Raw genomic sequence first — 13,459 nt, 5'->3', positions numbered from 1 at the left:
GGAGTTCTTTGTGAGTCAATATGATAATGATTTTCTTGTACTCAAGAGAGACCTCAGTCTTAGTTGGGGCCTCTGAGCACAGCACTAGTGTAACATAAATAATATTAAGGACTTTAATAAGCATAAAGTTGTTAATCCTACACTGCTGAAAGACTGAAGGGCCTTAAATATGATGTATGCCAATTAATTACTTTCTTCACTTTTAAAACAATAATACTTACAAAGCAAATGGAGCATTCTGAAAGCAGCTGTCTCTACAGTTCAGACATATTCATTTGTATTTTCTCCTTGGCATAATGTCTGTTACTTCTAAGGTGTAACTCTGCCTTGCTGGATAAGAAAAGCCCTATTAGAAGCTATTTTATGTAAATCCCTTGTGGCAGAAGTAGTGATTGCCTCACAAAAGCAGCTTGTGATTCTAGTGTATGCCCCTCCTTATTATTTATGAATTGATTTTTCCCCTTAAAATAACGTGAAACACATTATTTCTCTATTGCAATACCAGTATGTAAATAAAGATAATTTACTACAACATTTGGGATTAAATTCCAGTATAAACTGCTTGATTTCCATCACATTTTCAGAAACATGAAAGGAAAAATAGAATCAAAGACAAGCGGTTACTTAGAACATCTTTAGATACTGCACTCTAAAAGTTATGTATTTTTAAGCTGTTAAATGATACTTTTTTGCCTGCTGTTAAAACCTGAATGCTCTCTGTCAGGAAATTGCAAATTTGCTATAAAAGTTTGTGATCAGAAACTTGAACTGTAGGCAAAATTTTGAGAGTTTATCTTATTCTGGGTTTTACCCGAATGTCTTTATAACTAGTCTGAACTGGAAGTTCAGTTCTCGTCATTGTTATAGAAGTTTGTCCCTTATTTTGTTGAAAGTTTATATTCTAGTTCTGTTAATGTATATTAATTACAGTTTCTGACATATTTTTAATGTCAAGGGCCCTCCTACATACTTAGCACTGCCTGGATTGCTTCAGAAGTGTAACCACTTACACTGACAATTTCAATTAATTTAAACTACTTAGATCTCTGTCTCAGTACAAATTTATCTTCCCATGGATAAGGCTGCTTAAACAGTTATATTTTTGCTTGTCCTGTGTTGTTATCCTTCAAGTTATGGCTGTGCAAACACATTCTCACTGAAGCTGAAACTCTTGAAGAAAATGGTTTAGGTGTTCTGCCTGAGTTGATTAAAAAACCCCAAACATCCCCCCACCAAATCCACAAACAGCCCCTCCCAAACCTTTCTAGAGTGGTTTGAAGAGAAGCTTTCCATATACTGCAAATCTAGGAAAGTTACAGGAAGGAATGACAAGAATTCCTACTCTGCTCAAAATTTCAGTTGAAATGGTAGTTGCAAGCAGCAGTATTTGCTTGGTATCCATCATGATTTTGTAAGTATCTTCATAGCATTGACTTTAAAGTCCATTCCCTTTTTTCCTGCCCTTGAGTTTCCATTTTTCTGTTTCATGAGAAACCTCTTCTCTAAGATCTTCTTTGTACCTCCACATCTCCTTTGAAAAGAAGTTTCATGAGCACTATCTCTTACACTTATGGATTATAAATTCTATGAATTTGTCACTGGTTGATGCTTCTTGAGATTGTGTTAAGATTTCTCTCTCTCTGTCTCTTTCTTCTCACTTTTTGTGAGCCCATCACAAGTTATATTTGTTTTTCTGTGTCTGAATTATTCTGTCTCCATATGCTTGACCATAAAAGGTCCTTGGAGTACATTGTAAGACTTAGACAACTACTTTTCTGTTTATTTGGCACTTGGCAGAGCTGTTTCTAAGAGTACATCTTTTAATGACTGATAGATTGCACTGAGTATTAATTACTCTGTCCTGGTTGGCCTGAAACTAGAACACTATGTTAAGGTGCATTCAGTCTGAAGCAAAATACCTTGTGTTGTCAGCCTCTGGGCTATTTCTGTCACAAACATCTGAAATGCCAGTGTGGGTTAAAACACATAGATAGATTATTATATATACACATATATAGATTTTGGATGTAGTCTCAGGAAAGGGCTTTCTGTTTTGATTACTACCAAGTTATGAACCTGTGTTTTGCCATAGGAAAGCATGAAACCTTTAAACTGGGGACTTTTTTTTCTTCTCAACCTTTTTAAAGTTCACTACTCTCCACTTTACTGCTTGGTTTTGTTTGTATACAATCTTCAAGTTTTATCTGATAAGCCTGTGAATGCTAAAAGGTAGCCTGACTTTTTTCTTTTAAAGAGAAGCAGACTGCAAACTTGCTCAAATACCTCTTTTCTTCAAATCAGTGTTTCATGATGTCTTTAATTTTGATTATTTGTGCTTTTGTCTGTCCACCAAGAAATTAAGTCTGGTGGTATCCATACCACAAAAAAAGTTGATTTCATGACGTGGAATTCTAACAGGAAGCCAACCTCAGAGTTTAGGGAATGTGTTGTGGGAAAGATATTTCTTCCCTCTCTATTCTACTGGAGACTCTTACTACTTTAGGCACCGGTTTATCAGCAAACCTAATGTTTGAATGAAGGATGTTTTCCCCTTCAGCCACATTAGAATTTAGTTAGTAATACTCAAAAGAAAAAATTTAGAGCCACTGTAGTGAGGCAGAGATTTGTGAATTTGTGTTTGGTGTTCTGAATATGGCAAATTGTGATTTAATTTCACACATTTGTGATACATTACTTCAAAACTTGTGGCTTTATAGAGTCAGTTGTGCAGACTGTTGCCTTGTGTGGGGCCAGGAGTTGGACTTGATGATCCTTGTGTGTCCCTTCCAAGTCAGCATATTCTGTGATTCTGTAGTACTTGTCCAAAGGTTACTGGATGCTTTGCATATGTAGTGCCTCATATTTTTAGGAGCTACATCTAGGAAGTAGAATACAATTAGAATTTTCTTTTGTGACCATTTGTATGTACCTCTCTCTCTGTGAGCAGAGGAACTGTTCTTCATGGAAGAAAGATTCTTGAAACAAGTAACCCACATAATGATGCATGTGCCTTGTAAAATGTGAAGTTACTTTTATTACCAGGGGTTGACAGGTATGGACAAGTTGGTGAAAGTAGCTAGAATATTTGCTTTCACTTCCATTTATTTGACAGATAAATATCATTTTACTTGGTAATGGAACAGTGTGTTTTCTGAAGAGGAAATATAAGGTCTGGAAAGGGTTTTTTGTGCGGAAGTAATTTATCACCTCCAAAGAATTAGAATTTCTGAGTTTCTTAAAATATTAAATTTCCAGGACTCAACCTTTTATCTTGAGTTAAGCTAGTAAATAGATTTTCATTATTTGAGAAGGGGGAAAAGAATTTATTTTTTAAACAAAAGTAACTGTTGAAAAGTCAGGAAATAAAGTAAACTTTATATGTTCAAGATGGCAAGCAAGGTTACTTAGCAAGCTTTATCCACACTTCGACTCTTTATGAACTTCAAGTTTGACTAGATTTATTTGGAGGAGTGATCCCATAAATATATCACAGGGTCCCACTGAATCACCACTGATTCTGTTTTGCTCAGTTTGCAATCAAGAAGTGATTTCTTTCTATGAGTTGCTAGCACTCCAACTAGCTATGGTGTTTGAAATTTACTGAGGTAATTTTTTGTTGTAGCTTCTCCAAGTATGATCACTGCAGTCGGGATCATGCCTGAACTCCTAACATTGGTATATGAACCATGAGCCCATTATGACTGTGTCACATAGTAATATATTAATCAGCCATCTCTTAAAACCAGCTACCCATAGGCTGTTGGTTTTCATTTTTTGATGTATGCAGTTCCGTATTTGATTTTGCTGAATTAGAGACTTAAATTTATTACTTTAAAGTTGCATTGTGTAGGCTGAGATGCAGAAAATACTGCGCTTACTGAATCACTGCAAGATTATTGGTTTAAGTTGCTATAGTAAGGTCCAATTTTCTTACTACTTACAAGACAAAATAAAGTGAATCATTACATCTAAAATTTGTCATGTTGTTCTTGTATGAGTCTCTCCCCTTGCATAAATAATAAAGAAGCAGAGACTATTTGACTAATGAAGGGACTGAGATTTAATTTTCTATGTAATCATGTTAATAAGTCTTCGAATATTGTATTGTCCCATGTGTGCTGATAGCCAGGACTACTGCACTTTCCTGTCTCTCAGGATATCCCCACTTGTGTTACAGTTACACAGGTGCATTGCAAAAGAGTATTTTACAATATTTTAACATACCAGTTAGTTTTAAAAACAGTGACTTCTAATTTACTAAAACAATAATTTCTTGCTATGTACTGAGTTACCATTTTACTCCTACTCTGCTAAAAATGATTCACTAAAATGACGAGTGCCTGCAGAAAAATTCCCAGTGCTTTAACCCTGGGTGTGAAAGAATATGTGAGGAAGGGTTGTGTGGGTTTTATGACTTAGTACCTTACTGTGTGTTACAGTACTCTGTTCCTATCCAGTCTCTTCCCATTAGTCTGTAGCTTGACTGCAAGGCTGAGAATTATGGGTCTGGTGACTCAGACAAGTAGAGATGGTCCCTACACCACCTCCAATGCACTTGAAGCATAAGCCAAATGACATGTGCTGCTGCACTTCAGCATTGCCCATCAGTTTGCATTTTGAAGGAGAACACTCTGCTGAAAGAGATATTCATTGTGTTTATTGCATTTAAAACCAGTCCCATCTTTACCACAGTATCAAACAATAAAGATTTTTAGTTATTGCAGCAAATGGAGAGAATCACCTTTTTTCCTTTTTGAAAAATGTTTGCTACAATGCTCCCTTTGGATTTTGTGATTTATTAGTACTTTATAATATTAGAATGATTGGTAAGATATGTGTGGTTTGTATGCTTAGTGGTCTAATGAGGTTTGAAGTCCCTGTAGACTGTTGTTCACTGGCTTCATAGAACAAGACTTGTGTGTGTGAGTAATAGCTTGAGCCTGACATTGTTAACATGCTTGTAACTTCATGGCACTTTATCTGAATAAAATTATATAAAAATTCTCTAATTCAACAACTGGTCTCCTTAAAGAAGAGAACATAAACTAGGGTTTAAATTCTTTGTTTTGAAAGAGGATTAATTCCCAGATTTGAACTCATATGTAGCCCAACAGACTGATGAGTTTAATTTAAATGAGGTAGGTGAATCAAAAGATTGGAGTTCAGAATTCTGGTGTATAGCCATTGGTTGAAAATGTGCTTTTATGAAATTTTAGCTTCCAATATTTTAAAAAGAATATTAAAATCTGCGATCAATTTGTAAGTGAGAAAGTATTGGCCTGGTCCAATCATGAACTTGAAATTAAAACTTTATTTCTGGCACAGAATTGTAGTATGTTGGGTGGTTGAATGAACGTGCTCTATGTAGCTGGGCTCTCCAAACAGTAGAAAAGGAATGGGAACTGAATTTAACTGGAAAAAGCATGGAGAAATATTGTAGTTGAATTAAGTGTATAAGGTGTAAAAGTGCAACCACATATATGGTAATAGTGGATGGAGTCAAAATAAAACTCCCCTCATTGAATTTTTTAGCTGTCCAGATGCTTGAAAATACTTTGTTCTTCATTGTAGCCCATCTGTTATTCCTTATTATAACTGACATCACCACAGCTACCGCAACTTTTAAAGAATCACCGTATAAAAATGGCAAAACTTACATATAAACCCAGCAAAACTTAGCACTTATTACACAGTTTTATGGAAAGAAAACTGCAGGAATCAGACTTTATAGTTTGTTGAAAGATTTTCCCTTTCTGTATAGTAGTACTGTAATAGAAGCAATGCCAGTTATGACGCACAGTATGAACTGTTCAGTTATATACATGTATATATATAAATTTTTATTTGAGTGTTCTGTAAGAATGTTGCCTGATCTGAGAAGTTAAATGCAGAGAATTCTAGAATCTTTAACATAATACTTAACATAATTGCATTTTAAGGAAAAAAAAAAAAAGATTGCATCTGTTTTCCTCATCGCTGATTTGCCACTGGATTTTTGAGACATGGCAGTAGAAAATATGAGCCTTTTCAAAGGCCTTTTGAAGAGATAAATTTAATCTATGTCTCTTAGCCACAAAATATGAATGTGACTGCATTTCTTTTACTTTAGTAGGATTCTAATCCTGAAAGAGACATAGATGTGCCATGTACTATGTCCAGCATATACTGTGATTCAGGACTGGCCTTTCTAGTAAGATAGCTTTAAATGGTGTTTACTCTATGATGTTAAGCACATGCCTGTATTGCCAGTTGTCCTAATTTTATTGCATGTCACTTACTTGCTTTTTCAAAAAGCCTACTTTTTACAGTCATATGACTTTGTAAGGGTTTTAACTTCAGAATAACATTTAAAATATTCCTACCTTCATGGTTCTAAAGAAAACATTAAAAGTGAAAATTCTCAAGAACCAGAATGCAAGTAACTCCCCCTCCAGTATTTTAAATAAGATCCTTGCTTTTAAACAAATATCATGGGTTTTTTTGGCTAACCCAGTATTTCTCTGTTCCAGTTGTTGTGACAGAGTGGGATATAAGGTTCTGAACTCTCAGTCTTGGAGCTGGTTATTGAGCAGTTGGCTGGAGTTTATGGACATATTCTGACACTCTACCCGTGAAAGTGCTGGACATCTTGTTTGAAAAACAGTTTTATGAAAAATTTCAGTCTGTTGATTTTGCATGTTTTCATTATTATGCTGTTAACATGAAAGACTTTTTTGTACAAGGAGGAGCACTTGGGACATTTATGTCTAGCTGTGGAGCTGAGAGGCAGCAAGCAGTGCAAGTGCTAGAGATGTTTTGAAAAAGCAGCTTTGTTCTTTACAAGACAGGGTGAGGGGACAATTATAAATATTGTTAAAAGTAATAGTGTACACACTTATTCCTTACTGAAATGCTGGAGAATTTTGAAACTTGCAGGCAGCTGTGAAGAAAAAGAGATGTAAACTAATTCGAGTTGAGTGCTTTAAAAGTTATGTAATTCTTCAAACTTTCAGAATAAATCTGTTTTAAAGACACATTATGGTTATTCTTGTTAACCTCTTATATCTGTGCATAGTCTAATTTTCCTTGTGTACCTCCCAATACTATCTTATATGAAGCCAACAATTAAGAATAAGCTTTATCTAAAATGATAAATTTACCAGGAGTAGATTTTATCAGCGAAGCTCCTTGCATCTCTTTTATGTTGGAAGCAGAGATACTAGAGGTCTCTCCAGCTTGCTTGACATGATATGGACTCTAACCACTATCTTGAAGTGGGAGAAGAGCAGGCTTAGTGGAAGAATAAACTTTTGAGGCTCTCCATATTCTAAATTCATGTGGCATAGCTGTTAGTACAGCCTTTGAAAGCTGTTGTATACCTGTCTGCTAGTGGGGGAACTTGGCCTTGAAACATATTTTAGATTTCACATGAAGGAAGTGCAAATGCAGAAATATGCCCTAAGAGAGAATGGAGCATGGAGATGCTTTAAGTGTGTCACAGTTGGTCTTAATTTCTTTCTTGTTGCTAATGCTGGTACTGTCATAGAGAAATCACAATGTAATTTCCCTTGTTTCTTATTATTTAGAGCTCTGACATAGAGGCTGCACTCTTACTTAAAGTAATCAGATTTGCTTTTCAGTCCTCATGTTCATTTTCAATTCAGCTAATGCCACTAAGTTTCTTAGATATGGAACTGTGGTAATACAAAATGCAATGTGTAAATTATGAACTTTTCCTTGAATACATTATACTTCATTTCTCTTTTTTTTTTTTTTTTTTTTTGCTTAGAGCAAGATCATATATTTCTGGAGGCCTGTGTCATCACTCTGAATATTATGGTTTTATTCTACTTTTTGACAAATACTAATTTTACTTTAAAACTGCATTTTGTACAGCTGTCTGCTTTAATTTTTAAATAAAACTTTTGTTGCTTTTGAAATAGTTTTGATTTTATATCTAAAACAACAAGAAACCAAGTTGGTTAATCCTTCAGATAAAAGTTTACATTTTGTATGCAAGATGTAGTATGAGCTTAAATTTCATGCCTAGCCTGACTCTGTTAGCATGTGATGTGTGTGTGTCCCCTACCTGGAGGGACCAGAAGGTTATCTCGTGCAGGGATGTCTGTTCCAGAGCATACATTGTTAAATATTAGCTTGGTAAGATTCCCTTGTGTCAAGGGAATAACTGTTAAGCTGTTATACTAACCCTGGTGAAAAACCCCCACACCTGCTTCACATAATGTGACGTGGTACTCTCAGGGCTCACCTGTGTGAAAGCTCTGCTGCCCCGCAGGTGGCAGTAGCGCTCTGGCAGAAAGGACCCCCGACCTAAACTTCTCTGAGTAGTACTTGGTTTTAACTTGGCAGTGAAAGTAAAAACAGTCAATTTCCTTTTTTTTTTTTTTTCTTTTTTTCCTTCTTTTGTTTTGTATGATGGAAAATACTCCTTTTTATTTGGTTGCTGGATGGCATTTTAGGCAAAGAGTCTCTTTTGAAGAGAAAACTACACAAGGAGGACTTCAAAAGCTAATGCCTGGTCAGTTTGTCCTGAAGTAAGGTGCTGGCTAGTTTGTTGTTTTGCTGTGTAGTGCCACCATGTAAAGTTGCTAGTGGAAATGTCTTCGCTCACAAGTAGGGAGCAAAAGTACCCATATAAGACCTGAAAGGTGGAGAGTTCTTCAGGCATTTAAAATGGCCACGTTCAGGTTTTACTCAGTTCTGGCTCTCTGCATTTCAGCGTTTATAAGAGGGGATAAATGTTGGCCAGTTGTTCTAGTCATAACTTCTATTTTTTTAACCTCTTTTCCATTTGTTCTCAAGATGAAATCATGTTTCATTTCCCTCTTCTTCTTGCATGTATTTCATAATTTTTTAAATGAAATTTGTATCTTATATTCTTAAGTTCAGCCATCCTAAGGTATCATAGAAATGGGAAGGATGAAGAATGCTTTTCTGCAAAGCAGCCACTTAATGCTGTTCAATATAATTATATATTGTTAAACAATTATATTTGAGCACTATATTTACATTATTTGTTTGCATGCCCACTGCAGAGTGTGCAAAGTATGTTAAATATAAAATAAAAAGTCTTAAAAGAGTTTTAATTTTTGAGAGCAATTAGATTGTCTGTTTTCATGTGTAATAGCAGAATGGGGAAGGGTTACATGTACAAGCATTAATTCTAATGTAAGTTGAACCAAGATTTTTTTACTGAGGAAAGCATTTCAAAGAATCCTGAGAGTGCTCCATGGATATGCAGAACAGTTAGGAATCAGTAATAGCTGGCATTGAGTCACCCTGGATGTACTTTGACTATTCAGCTGTGGGTGTACTTCAGATTTTGGAGTACGTATTTAATAAGAGTAAGATGGGCTTTTTACTTTTATTCCCATTAGTTCATGTTAGAAAATTCTTATAGTTATCTACTCCTAGTCTGATCTTCCTTCAGTGTTTTATCAAATACTTCACATAGTTACAGCTTCAAATGACACTGAAATGGTAGTGAACTTAGAATAATTTAGGTTTTCCAAAGCACTAAACTAGAAAGTCCTATTGAGGTATGCTCTTGCCTATAATTACCTCAAAGGGTGATAAAATGAGAGGAATGGATTCAAAATGATTGAGCACAATTCCAGGAATTAGTTTCCTAATTTAGTAGTTTTTAAATAATACATTATCGATAAGGAACAGAAGGTAGTATTGCAGAGAATCTTGTTTTCTGAAATGGTTGGTATGACTAACAGCAATTAAGACTACTTCTGAAATTGAAGTAGAAGTTTTATGAGCTATTATAAATATAAATAATTAAAGCTGTAAATGGTGTCAATAACCAGACCTTGTTCTAAGAGTTGTCCGAAACTTAGCATGTGTCATTCAAATAGAACTCAGAACTACAGATTCAACTTCTAAATCAATTGTTTGAGTGATCAGTTTGGTATTATATAACTGGAAACATGCAAAGCATTTTAATTTCTTCAAGAACTATGTTGTGAGCAATTTGTTTAGTAAGAGAAACATACAAAAAGCATATGCCATTATTATTAACCAGAATCCATTAAAAGATAGTCTTTCAAATTATTACCATATGTGTGCAGGAGCTGCTTCGTACTGTAAAGTTATTTTAGATATCAGAATAATTTGTTTTATACTTTGAGTTCCTCACTGTTAAAATGTCCCCTTAGATTTACTATTCCTCTGACTATTGTGTGATACATAGTAAAAAAAATAGCTTACAATAAAAGAAATTTAACAAGAAATTGAAATTCCAGATTGTATGCAAAATGTGCCAAATGAAGTAATGGTATTTGCAGGGATATTGTGTGAGAGCAGTAGCTGTGAGGAAACTACTGTAAAACTGTTAAATATGCTTCCCTTCCCCCAGCTGTCCTTAACTACTGTTAAAAAAAGATTGAGAAAATAACGCAATTTTGACTGGCTGACAAACATTCCAACAGAGAAATGAATGTATTATAAAAAAATATATTAGAACTGCTTGCCCATATTTTCCTTATTGCTTCTATTGATATGCAAATTCATGGACAGCTTTTAAGTAGGAAAGATTACTACAAAAGGCTTTTTTATACTTCTGTATGTTTCATGTTGAACAATCTTCTTGGGACCCAGCAGAACACTAACTGAAGCAAAGGAAAAGTATAATTTGTAATGCTGTTTTCTTAAAGTAATGCTTTTGTCTCTGAGATAGTGCAGACTTCAAGGATGTCATGACTATTGGGAAAGTTGGTTGAAATGAGTTCATTTTAAGGTGGAGTTTCTGAATGTGCATTCTGTAATGCTGACATAAACTCAGAAGTTAAGCAAAGTATAATGTACATAGGTAAATCACCTCATTGATTTAAATTTATCTCATTTGATAGACTGATTAGCTGCAGATGACTGCCAGCTTAATTGGATATAGGAAGGACTGTATTTTCAAACTACTTTTGAATGTATTATGCCTTAGTAGTATATCATCAAAGATTTATTGCTAACTCTGTAGCTATATTTCTTCATGCTCTTTTGATTTACATTCAGATGTCCTCATGGAACTTTCCTTATTAGATTAACAGATGCAAAACTTTGGGAAAAAGTTTTAAGATGGTCCAAAGCCGTTGCCGGGCAATTCTAGAAATTGTCTTGTTTTCAGAAGTTTTCTTTCTCCAGTTGTGGAAAAAGCTCCTGATGCTATTTCTCTTGTTGTAGCCCTTTTTTTGTAAAAAAAAAAAAAAAAAAAAAAAGGTTGGTTTTTTTTTTGTAATTTGATAGCAAAGTGTGGAGCAGTATATTTAGTAGCATGGTAATATCTGCCTCAACAATGCCCCATTTTTGAAGACTTTGCCGCACCCCTGACTGTCGGGGTCCCTTCCTCCTGCCATGTGGTCCAGGGAGAGCAGCCCTGGGAGGGGAGACACGGGGTTTCCCTGCCCCTGGTCAGCCTCGTTCCCCCTTGGTTGTTTTGTGTTCCCCTGCGCGGGCAGAAGGACCCTTGGTCCCGTGATTGAGCAGTTCCTCGGCGGAGCCCTGGCCATGCGGCTGGAGAAATAAACATCTCTGAAACATCTACCAAGAATCTGGCCATAGATATTTCTTTTCCACCGGCCTCGTTGACTGATACACGTGTTGCAGTATCTGCACTGTAACACCTGACTAATATGGCAAAGCTCCTTGCAAGTGTTTGTCAGGTGTTAACAAAAATCCTCTACATTAGACGTTATTTGCATACCTTACTTAAGATTGTGTTGTGGTGCCAAGTATTCATAATAGTCTGTCTCCTAGCGTTGCTCATACTGAGAGCTCAGGGTTAGCCCAATGTATTTGTTTCATGTGCCATCCAAAACTCTGTAAATGTAGGACAGATTTGTGTTGTACAGAGCTTTTTGGGTATAAGAAAATTAGGATGAACGGTTCTACATGTTATTCAAACAACAGACCCTATCCTGAGCAAGGAAACACTATAGTCAACAGCAAATACTCAAGTAGTGAGAGAAACCAGGACTCATGCTTAGTTCCAGTTCCTGCTGATAGTTTACAGTTTGTCAAAAAATCCCTTTAGGATGCTGTGACCCAAGCTCACAGGTCACAAAAAAGTCATGACATTCACAGGATGGCTGCTAACACGGGTGCTGGATATATAAGTTGAAAATCAGTGTTCAGTCTTCCACTTTCTTTTCTTCAGGTATTTGTTGGGGGAGTCTTGGCATCTGCAGCCTTATGGTGTTCACAAAGACAGCTTCCTATTACAGTTTTTGTAGCGAATGCTAAAAAAATGCATGTTAAAAATTGCAGTGATGGTTAAAAATTTCTGTGGCAGTAAGCAGTAGTCCCCAAAAAGAAGACTGTTTCTGTTTAAGATGGACTTGTGTAGTAGGTAAGGGGAACATTGTGTTTGAGCCCTTTTGTGTGTGTTCTGTTCCAGAAGGCAGTTCAGATTTGCATGTTCCAGCTTCAGTGAAGGGCTGACTGGAGGTACCTGTTGTCCAAAATAACCTCACAAGCAGTTTCCGTACATTCATGGTTCAACAAGGAGATTTATTTCTTTCACTGAGTAACAACTGCATTCTGTAGAAAGAGAAAGCTCAAACTTACCTACAGCAGTTACTTATTTGTATAGTGTCCAGTAGGGTCTTCATTCCTGTGTGCAGTTATAACTGTACAGGGTTCAGATGATCTCAGTTACAGCACAGTTTTTCCAGCTTATTTGATTGCAGCTGTAAAATCTCCACTAGGATTGTGGCCTTAGTGTGCTATAAAAAGACATTTTGAACAGTACAATTGGATCTTCAGTGATCAAAATTAATCTGTGACATCTGTTGGCTTTCCTAATTAGTATTACCATGGAAAATTTTGGATTGAGGTTTCCTATCTGTGTGTTCTGGAGCCATGCTACAAGACCATGTAGGAAACCAGAGAGCATTCTGTTTCTTTTATATAGCTACCTGCCTTTTAATGAGTATTGTACTAGAGGAGGCATTTGAAAGGTATCAGTGTGTGTAAGTTAAAAGAATTTTTGTTAATTCTATATGAATTATAGCTTGAACACTTCTATAAATGCAGTATTTTATGAGGGTTTGATTAGTGAATTAGGCCTTCTTGTCCAAATCACTTTTTATATCTAAGAATTAAATTTGATCTATCTTTGCTTTTTATGGCAGTTGTGTTTGATGCAAAGGCAGTATCTGCTATATGATATTCTAAGGATGGAATAAGAGCAAGTTACTGGCATGAATGTGAAACATCGTGGTTATGAAAGTGAATACAGGCTTTTAATTTAATTAAAAGTAGGCATTTTAAAAAATAAAGTGGAAGTTAGCTTTCTTCTAGTACTTGCTGTTAACATCTATGCTGGTCTTTACTGTTCAGTTTCTCTTCTGTTAGGAATAACTTTCAAACTAAGCAAAATGCTGGCAGTAGTCCCTATTATCTCATAGTTTGTTAAATACTTTCCTAAATCTTGCATTTGCATTGTACAGATCAGATAAAC

The 13,459-nt window shown here is 35.6% G+C and overlaps 1 protein-coding gene across 4 annotated transcripts in view; it reads left to right on the top strand.

Moving 5' to 3' along the window:
- BBS9 (Bardet-Biedl syndrome 9) overlaps positions 1 to 13,459 on the top strand; it is a 291,720-nt gene that overhangs the window by 38,765 nt on the left and 239,496 nt on the right. The window lies entirely within an intron of this gene.

The sequence above is a fragment of the Corvus kubaryi genome, unplaced genomic scaffold (assembly GCF_017639235.1).
Source record: "Corvus kubaryi isolate FWS band 111438036 unplaced genomic scaffold, C.kubaryi_AGA036_p1.0 37398, whole genome shotgun sequence".
Classification (NCBI taxonomy): domain Eukaryota; kingdom Metazoa; phylum Chordata; class Aves; order Passeriformes; family Corvidae; genus Corvus; species Corvus kubaryi.
This window is presented reverse-complemented; position numbering and strand designations above follow the sequence as displayed.